The sequence below is a fragment of the Hipposideros armiger genome, unplaced genomic scaffold (genome assembly GCF_001890085.2).
Source record: "Hipposideros armiger isolate ML-2016 unplaced genomic scaffold, ASM189008v1 scaffold_280, whole genome shotgun sequence".
In the NCBI taxonomy this organism is placed as follows: Eukaryota; Metazoa; Chordata; class Mammalia; order Chiroptera; family Hipposideridae; genus Hipposideros; species Hipposideros armiger.
Window position 1 is genome coordinate 467,824 of NW_017731630.1, and position 9,063 is coordinate 476,886.

Genomic DNA, 9,063 nt, shown 5'->3' on the forward strand with positions numbered 1-9,063 from the left:
GAGGCCGATGGCTGTGCACAGGACTACTCTCCGTAAATGTGGGTCCCCACACCCCCCACGCTCAGCCTTTCATCCCTGAGCCCCAGCACTAAAGGCCCGAGCCTGGCCCTGCGTAGGGATCAGAAATGCCTGAACAAAGAAAGAGCTTGTTCATCACCTGGGGCAGGGGGCGCCTAGCCCCAGGCTCTCTCTTCTCCTCCCTGCCTCCTTGCTGCGCACTCACTCAGAGGCCCGGCTTCAGTGAGTGGGGTGCCGGTCACAGTCAGAGCCACCCAATATGGCAACAGCAGCTTACACGTGCGGGGAGAGGCCTGGCAGGAAAGCTGGAGAGTGCTTCTGGCCCCAGGGCACTGGTCTGGCCTCCTCCTGTGGCCTCTGAGCTGGGTCTAGGGCCAGCCCATGTCCAGCTGTCCAGACATGGCACCTGTCTCATGGCAGCAGTCTGGGTTCCATCATGCCCTTCCCAGCCGCAGAGCCAGGAACTTCCTCACACCTGGGCTGAGGTGGAGTCCAGGAAGACACCCAGGCCTTAGAATCTGGTCCCTGTCCCAGGACAGCTCCAGGCAGAAGCTGTCCTGGGACAGGAACCAAGCTTGAGGGGAGATGGAGTGGACTGGAGTGTAGTGAAGTGGGTGGAGTGGGTGGAGTGGATGGAGCAGAGTGGATGGAGTGGATGGAGTGGATGGAGTGGACACTGGGATTGCTCAGCCAGCATCCGTCCCATCTCAGCACACAGACTCATTCCAAAGGAAGTGACTGGGATCTGGGTTCTCTCTGCCCTTCCTAGCGCCCTGTAGGTAGGTTCCTGATAAGGACGGGTCCTTACCTTTTGGGGCCTGGGGAAAATGGAGGTACATATAATGTATGGCCAAACATATGTGAGTTTTAAAAGAAGCTAAAAAACCATAAAAATAAAATATTATTGACAAATATATCTTCAAAACAAACCAGTCTTGTGTGAACCTTGATTCCTGCCTCCTTGCCACTTGTGCTAGTGGTGGCTGCACAGAGAGAGCCCGTCCCCCGGCCAGACCTGAGCCATCCTGTAGTGCGGGGGCCCCACATGCATGCAGGTGGCTCCCAGCCTGTGCTCCAGCCCTCGTCCCCAACCACCCTTTGCTACCCTTGGGCCTGGCGATTAGTACCCAGCAGCTCAGACCACCCTCCTCGGGTGAGAGGAGAAGTTTGCAGAGACCGGGGGAAGGGCGCAGGCCTGGGCAGGGGGTCTAAGAGTGTTCCAGACAAAGACGATTGTGCCTGGAAAGAAAGGAGGGAAACGTGCACAAGGCCACAAGGCCGGGCCAGGACCAGGGCCTGGATGTGCGGAGTCCAGCCTGAGGCCGAGGGCGATGGGGAGGCTGGGGGAGACACCGGAGGCCAGTGAGGGCGGAGTTATGCAGAGAGTGGGCACCGTTGGGGCTCTCAGAAGATTGTGACACATCACAGTTGCATCTAGAAAGGTAGTTGTGGTCACTGGGGAGGGGACTGCAGCCACCAGTAGAGAGAGGCCTGTGGTCTGGGAGAGGTTGGAGTAGAGACATCAGAAGGTATGAACTCCAGCCAGGCCCACTGTGAACAGGCCATATCATGTGTCCCGCCAGGGCACCCTTGTCTCCCACAGTCCCCGGAGCCTGGCCTGGAGGCTGGATGGGCTGACTGAGTGCCGACGGGGAGGCCGGTCACCTGGGATTCTCGCTTGGCCCCGCAGACCAGTACCCCTAGGAGCCTGTTAGATGCAGAGTCTCAGGTCCCACCCGGGCCTCTGAGTCAGAATCAGCATTTAAGTGATCTGTGTGCATAGTGGGGATGGAGACACTTTCAGTCTACAGGGCCTCAGTTTCCCCATTAAATGGTTTTGGGGCCCCCCTGCCTGCCCTGGCCCAGAGGAGATGGCTGTGCCTACTTGAAAGAGCTGTGGGCAGGCTGTGTCCTCCAGACCAGACCCCAGGTCAGGGCTGTGTCCCCCAGGCCTCCAGAGTGGGCTGTCACCCACAGCCTACCGTACCTGTGCCTCTTTCTTTCTCCCAGCCCCACCTGGGGCCTCATGGGACAAGGGACAAGGAGACCAAGGTTCAGGATGGAGGGAAAGGCGGTGGCCTTGGAGAGTCCTCTGGGGCCCCTGGGGGCAAAGGAAGCCTAGGCCCTGAGTCAGGCAGGCCCCTCTCCCAAGCTCGTCTCCAGCTAAATTACTAGGTCTGACCCGGCCGGCCAGCCGTATAAATGCACCAGCACGGCAGCGCCCCAGTCCCTGCAGCGGACACCCCACGATGAGGCCGTTCCTGGTGTTTCTGCTTCTGGCTGCTCTCTGCACTGACCTGGGTAAGGGTCGCTGACCTGGGCGGAAGGGATGGGGACAGACAGGTGGGGCTGGCGGGGGTCCGAGGGTCTGCGGCGTCAGCCTGGATTGGGGGCTGTGAGGGAGTGAGGGGGGCCTCTCATGGCTGTTTCCTGTCCAGCTGGAACTGGAGACTTTGGCGTCCCTTTGGGCCCGGTTTCTGGTACATCTGGCTCTTGTAGGGGTAAAAGACTCAGGTGAGAGGCTGAGGCTGCAGAGCTCTGGGCTGCGCAGTGGACCTGGGTTCCTGCCAGGGTCCCAGAGGTCCTGTTGTCCTGGAAGGCGGAACTCCCAGTGCTCAAACCAGAGAAGCAAATTGGTTCCCCCCTTCCAGCCCCAGCTCTGCCCCTACCTGATGACCTGGAACAAGCGCACCTGTGGCTTTTGAGGCCACCGGAAATGGGGCCTGGGGAGGGGATGACACAGCCTGTGATTATCAGGCTGTAATAACCACCCAGGGTTAATTAGCCCCATCAGCCTCCTCTGAGAGTGGGGTGTGTGAGGTAAGCCTCCAGCCGTGTGGGGAAGCCCCTGGGGTGAAGTGGGGATGGGGAGCGGACCCTTAGGTGGAAGGAGACACTTTGGTGATCAGTCCCAGCTTGGGGAAGCTGGAACGACAGATGGAGGGGATGTCTGGACAAGGGCACAAGGCTGGCCCGGGGCGGGGCAGAGGGCAGGGTCATATATCAGAAGAAAGCCCGGCAGAGATGGCCGGCTGGAGAGGCCACAGGTGCTAGGGAGGCCCCTAGAGGTCCCGCACCTGTGTCACATTCCAAGGTATGAGAGAGGTGGCGGCAGGCTTAGCTTTCCTGGGAGGCTGACACTAGAACAGCACCTGCTCCAGTGACCTAAAGAGATTAGCCCATTAATTCTCAGCATGGCCCAAGGACATAGGGACTATCCGGACCCCCGTGGGGGAAACTGAGGCACTGTTAGGTTGTTGTTCAGAGGAACCTACGAGTGTCTCTCTGCGCCCACCAACACCCAGGATGAGTTGCGCCCCCTGACAGAGAGGCCTATTCTTCTTGGAGATTCCAGAACCCTGACCTGGGAAGCTCGGTCTCTAAGCTCAGGGCGTGAGGCTGAGCTTGACCTCCTGCCTGTCCGTGTTTCAGCCACAGTGTCCCCCACTCTTCATGCAGGGAAAAGGGCTCTGAGATCAGCCGGCCCATGTGGAGGACAAAGTGCTATCACCCCATTGCATAGGCATCAGCTCTGAGGTCAGAGTGGGCATGCCTTGTCCTATAGGGCACCCCCATAAGGCACCCCTCGCAAGAAACCCCCTCCAGGCACCCCCAGGTTCCACAGCTCCTGGGTTCTCATAGCCTGATCCCCGCTGGCTAGGCTGCTGCCATGCTGCCCCTTGTGCCTGAGGGTCCTTTCCCAGACGACAAACAGAAATCTATCCATCTGTCCAGGTCCAGCTCCAGGGCCACCCGCTCCAGGAAGCCTTCCCAGATGGCCCCTGCCCTCTATCGAGACCACGTTCCCTCTCAGCCAGGTGTCCCACAAAGTGTCATTACCCTTCTCCACTCCATCTTAATCAGGGTTATACGCTGTGCCTCACTTTGCCACCCCTGGGCAGTCTTTGGGGTCTCCAGGCCAGGAGCCTTGTTCTGATATCCCTGTCACTGGGACCTAGGGCTGGTCACACAGCATGCAGGGACTGGTCAGGGCCAGGGCCTTTTGCTGCAGACTTCTGAGCGTGGGGCAGGGTCACTGGCAGCCCCAGGCAGTGAAGGGCAGGGCCATTTCTTCATGTTGACTAAACAGCCCCTAACACCTGCTGTGTGCAGAGTCTTCAGAGCCACTGCCATCTTGGTCCCAGGCAGCAGTCCCAGGCCTGGGGCCCCAGTGAAGGGCGGGGGGCAGGAGCCCATGGTTTTGTGCATTGCATCATTTCATCCTCTGGCAAGACTGAACCGCCCCGGGCTGCAACAGCTCCCATCTCATAGGTGGGAACGCTGACCCTCGTGGAGGGACAGGGACAGTGAGAAGTAGGACCCAGGTCACCTCTGACGCAGACGCTCCTCGTATTGCCCCATGCTGCCCCATGTTCTCCTCTGTCCTGGAGGCAGCCTGCAGACACCCACGCCTCACTTACACCCCCACTCCCGCTGACAGATTGGCACAGTCACCACCACCAAGTCCCTCGGCCCATCCCAGGGGACCAGGAGCCCCCCAGAAGGTTAGGGAGGGCGGGAGGAAGAGAAGGCTCAGAGAGGGCCAGGAGGGCCGTGGCCACGCGGCAGGCGGCCAGGGCTCAGCCCAGCCCCAGGCCCAGCCCCCGGCCGCACTCATGGGCCTGTGCTTCCTTTCCCCAGCCTGGGCCCTGCACTGCCACGTGTGCTGCGGCCATGAGAACTGTGAGTCTCTGGTGGAGTGCGCCCTGACGGACAAGTACTGTGTGATCACGCGGGCCAGTGAGTACCCCACGCCCCTCCAGCCCCCCAGAAGCCCGCCTGTGCTCCCTCAGCACCGCAGGCCAGACCCTTGGGGACATCGCCACCCTCCAGCAGGAATCCTGTAGTGCAGCCCAGCCCCAGGGTTGTAGATGGCAAGAACAAACTTTAATAATCGTGTGTTGATGTCAGGGTCAGAGCTCTGCCGGCAACTCAAGGCCACAGCTTAAATTAGAGTGAGTCCATGTGGAGTAGGGAGGGCCCGATGGTGACAGTGACAGGCAGGGTCTGGGTGCAGGCGGGGCCAAGGGCGTCATGTCGTGGAGGTCTGAGCCCAGCCAGGGTGTGATCCCGGGGAGTTCAAAGCCTAATGGGTTAGCGGGGAAGGGGACGTTGAGACCCTGCAATGAAGGGGGGTGCTGGCAGCTGCTGTCGGGTCACCCCCGCCTCTGAGGGAGGAGGCATGCCATGGTGAGGGGCAGACACGGGCAGCCGTGTGCAGCCGGGCAGTTGGGCGGGCAGCTGGGCAGGTAGCAGTGTCCATTTCTGTGAGGAAATGAGGAGACCTCTCCCCTTGCAGGTTGCTGCCACTGTTGGGGTGACGTCTGAGGAGCCCTGGCAGCACCCCCAGGCTCCTTGCACAAAGCAGGGGCTCTGTGGAGGGCAGGGCACCCAGACAGTCCCACTGGGGACCCAGGCCATCCTCTGGGCCACAGTACCCCATAAACCCAATCCCAATGATGATTAAGGCCATTCCAGGTGGGACTCAGAGGCCCCCCTCCCCATTACAGAAGGCACAGTGTCTGGCCTAGGACCCCCACAAGTGCACAGCAAAGCCAGGACCCATGCCGGGGTCTGTCTCCCCACCACCCAGCTGGCCCTCACCGTCCTCTCAGCCCGGGGACTCTGTGAGGGAGCAGTATGCACCCCCCAAGTACCCCCAGGTCCCTCCCTGTCAAGTGGAGAAAGACCTGCTCAGAGACACAAGCTTGTCACTTTCTTAGGGGCAGGGGTAGCCCCCACTTCTGGCCAAGCCCTGGATGCAGGAGCCACAGCCAGGACCTGCTCCTCTCTTTCAGTCACCTGCCGATGGCCTGAGCACCTACTGTGCATGCCACCTCTGACCCTGGTACAAGGAGAGACGCCAGGGTTCTCAGCCTTGAGGGTGTACTGGGGAGATGGCCAGAAGGCAACAGACCTCGAAGTGAGAGGGCCGATGGGAGGACACTGCTTCTCTCTGGTGGTCCCCAGCATGCCGGGGACCCCCTACGGGCCCCCATTGCCCCTGACGCCTCAGTTCTTATACCCTGGGCAGGACCAGACACCCATCCCTCAGACGCCTCAGGCCTGCTGTCCCCGCCCTCACCCCACCTCTCCTTGCCCACTCTGACCCCCTGCTGCATCTGTCCACCCACCTGTCCACCCAGGCAGCACCCCCTGAGTGCATTCTAGGTGTGGGGCCATGCACACCCTCCTGGCCCAGTAGATGTGCTGCTAGACAAGCCTGACCCGGAGGTAATGGGACATCCAGGCTGACAGCTGGGGGGATGGGGTGGTGGTGGTAATGCACTCCCTGGAAGGAGCAGTGAGCAGAGGCCCCACCCAAGTGGAGAGGGAGCTGGCGGGCCTAGGGGAAGGCAGGAGAGGTCTAGAGCAGCGACTGTGGGGACCAGAGCCCTCTGGACAGTGTGAGTCAGGCCTGGGCAGGTGGCAAGGAGGTCACTCCCTGCACCCCCCGAAGTGCCTCCAGCAGCCTCTTTGAGGCTCCGCTCCTCCCTGATGTGCGTGCGGATAGGAGCTGGGAGGGTGAGTGCCTGCTGGCTTCTCATAGCCACCCTGGGCGACGGGTGGCGAGGGGGCTGTGCTGCTTCTGGTCTGAGACCCACAGCCGCCCCGGGCCTGGGCTTCTGTGGCTCCGGCGAGGAGGAGCCTGGGAACACCTCCTGCTGCAGGCCTCCCAGCAAAGAGCCAGCCAGCTCTCACCTGTGATGAAGACAAATAGCATGGGCCACTGCTGTCCCCCACGGAGCCCCAGGCCTAGCGCCTAGTCCATCTCCCCATCCAATCCTCCAATTCTCAGGCCAGGGACTTGGAGCTCAGAGCCCACCCCGCAAGGAGGTGGCCAAGCTGGGTGAATGTCACCAGGTGCTGGTGGTGACGTACGGCAGTGCCTGCCCACGCCTCCTCGACAGTAACTCAGAAACACCAAGTAACTTAGTGAAGGCTGTTACAGTCTATCTGCAAAAACACGGGGACCGATTGGAGAATTCACTACTGGAGGGAGAGGAAAAGAAATGCCAGCTTCTGGTGTCCTGCCCGGCACCACCTCAGGCTTGCAGAGGATGGTCTGCCCGTTAGGTGGCTTCCTGAGGGGGTGCTGCCCACCCCGCCCATCAGCCTGTGCTGGTGGCCCCTTGCAGGTGTCCCCCGGCCTCTGTCGTCCATGCGCAGCTCCTGGTGGCTCTGTCCTGCTTTGCTGCAGCCAGAGGGACTGTGTCCTGCAATGCTCAACTGCTAGTGACTGGCTGCACGTGACTAAAACTTACGTTCATTCGACACCGCTCTCATGTAACCCCAAACAGCCGCAGAGGTGGGCTCTCATTATCTGTGTTTTCCTGGAGAACGAGAGTGCCCTGTCATTCCCTGGCCATATATGTCACAGAGGAGCTGCTCTGAGGATGGACACCCTTCAGGCCCACAGGCACCAAGGAAGGACACACACACCCGCACACACATACAGCAGGAGGCTCTTTGGGACACCCACGTCAAGCTCCCAGAAGCGGCTGTGCCTGCTGTGCTGACGGGCCACAGGCTGCCACCTCCCTGCCCCAGGCCTGGCTGGGTGGGTGCTGCACAGAGCACGCCACCCATGGGCCCTCGCCCCTCTCTCCACAGCCAACCCCGGCGGCATCCTGGTGATGAAGTCCTGTGCCCCGACCTGCCCCAACAGCACCGTGTCCTCTGACGGCCGCGCCCTCTCCGTGTCCTGCTGCCAGGGCAGCCAGTGCAACCGCAGCGCGGCCGTGCGCCTGGTGGGGGGCCGTGGGGCCCTGTGGGTCAGCGCCTTGGCCAGCCTTCTGTGGGTGTGGCTCTGGGCGGCCTGGTGAGCCCGCCCACCACCAGCCGGCCTGGGTCCCCTCTCAGTCTGCACTCAGGCTGACGTGGTCTGTCTCCAGCCTGTGCAGCTCCCAGCACACCCCACTCTGGCAGGAAAAGCCCCCATCTCTCCTGTCACTGTTCCCTGCTTCCCCCAGGCCACACCCAGCCCCCCTCAGGCTCCTACCCCAGGGAGGGATACTCACCCCCGCCCCAGGGAAACCACCCACAGGGGAAGGGCATGCCTCCCCAAGGCTCGCACCTCTGGGGGGGACCGTCAGCCCTCTGCTGGGGTTCTGGGGTCCCCTGGCCATCTAGGAGTGGGAAGAGTATCTTGATCCTCCACAGCACCCCTCAACCCATTTCAGGGGCTTCTGCTGGGGATTCCTCCCTCTCAGCCTCGAAGGAGCCCCTGTGCTCCATGCCTGCCAGGGCCCCAGGCTCCTGTGCCCAGAGCTCCTCATGCAGGGGAGGCAGAGCGGAGGTTTGGTATCGGATTCCTCGAGCTCCCCTCCAGTCCTCTGCTCATCCACCCACCCCTCCACTTCCTCTCTCGTTCACTCACATTTCAGCAGGTGCATTCACTCCTCACAAACCCACTGGAGAACCTTGGAGCCAGGTGCCCCAAGGAGAGCCAGCTGGGGACCCACCTCCCAGGGCTCTCAGGGGCTCAGTGTGCTGACCAGTGGGCGCCCCCGGTCCCACCAGCCCTGCCATGTGACGGCAGGCCTTTCCAGTGGTCCCCCGGCTGCCTGCTGTGGGGCTGGGCCAGGTCACCTAGGGTATCGGTGTTGGGCAAGGGGGCGGCCCTACACCCTCAGAGGCACCTCTGCCAGCCGCCCCCAAGGGTCTCATGAGAGGACAATAAAGCTGCAAGCCCTGCTCTGTCCTTATTCTCTGAGGTGTTGAATTTGTGGGGGGCGTTTCTTGTCATTGGTCCTGGGGGGTCCCCTGCACCTCAGAGGCAGACAGGGGCCACTTTAGAGGGGTGGTGGAATTCTCAGCGCACAGGCTCAGGGAGGACACAGCTCATGTCTTCATCATCTGAGAAGCCAGCCTCTATGCCGACCCCATGGCCAGGGTGGCAGGAACACACTTTCAGTAAATCCCAAGTTGGGGGGTGGCTCATGTGGGTTCTCTGGGGAGCCCTCTGAGCCTCGGTGTGCCCCAGCATAGGTGTTCAGTCCCTCAGTGTGCCCCGTGCCCCTGTTGTCCTACACCCGCGGTTGG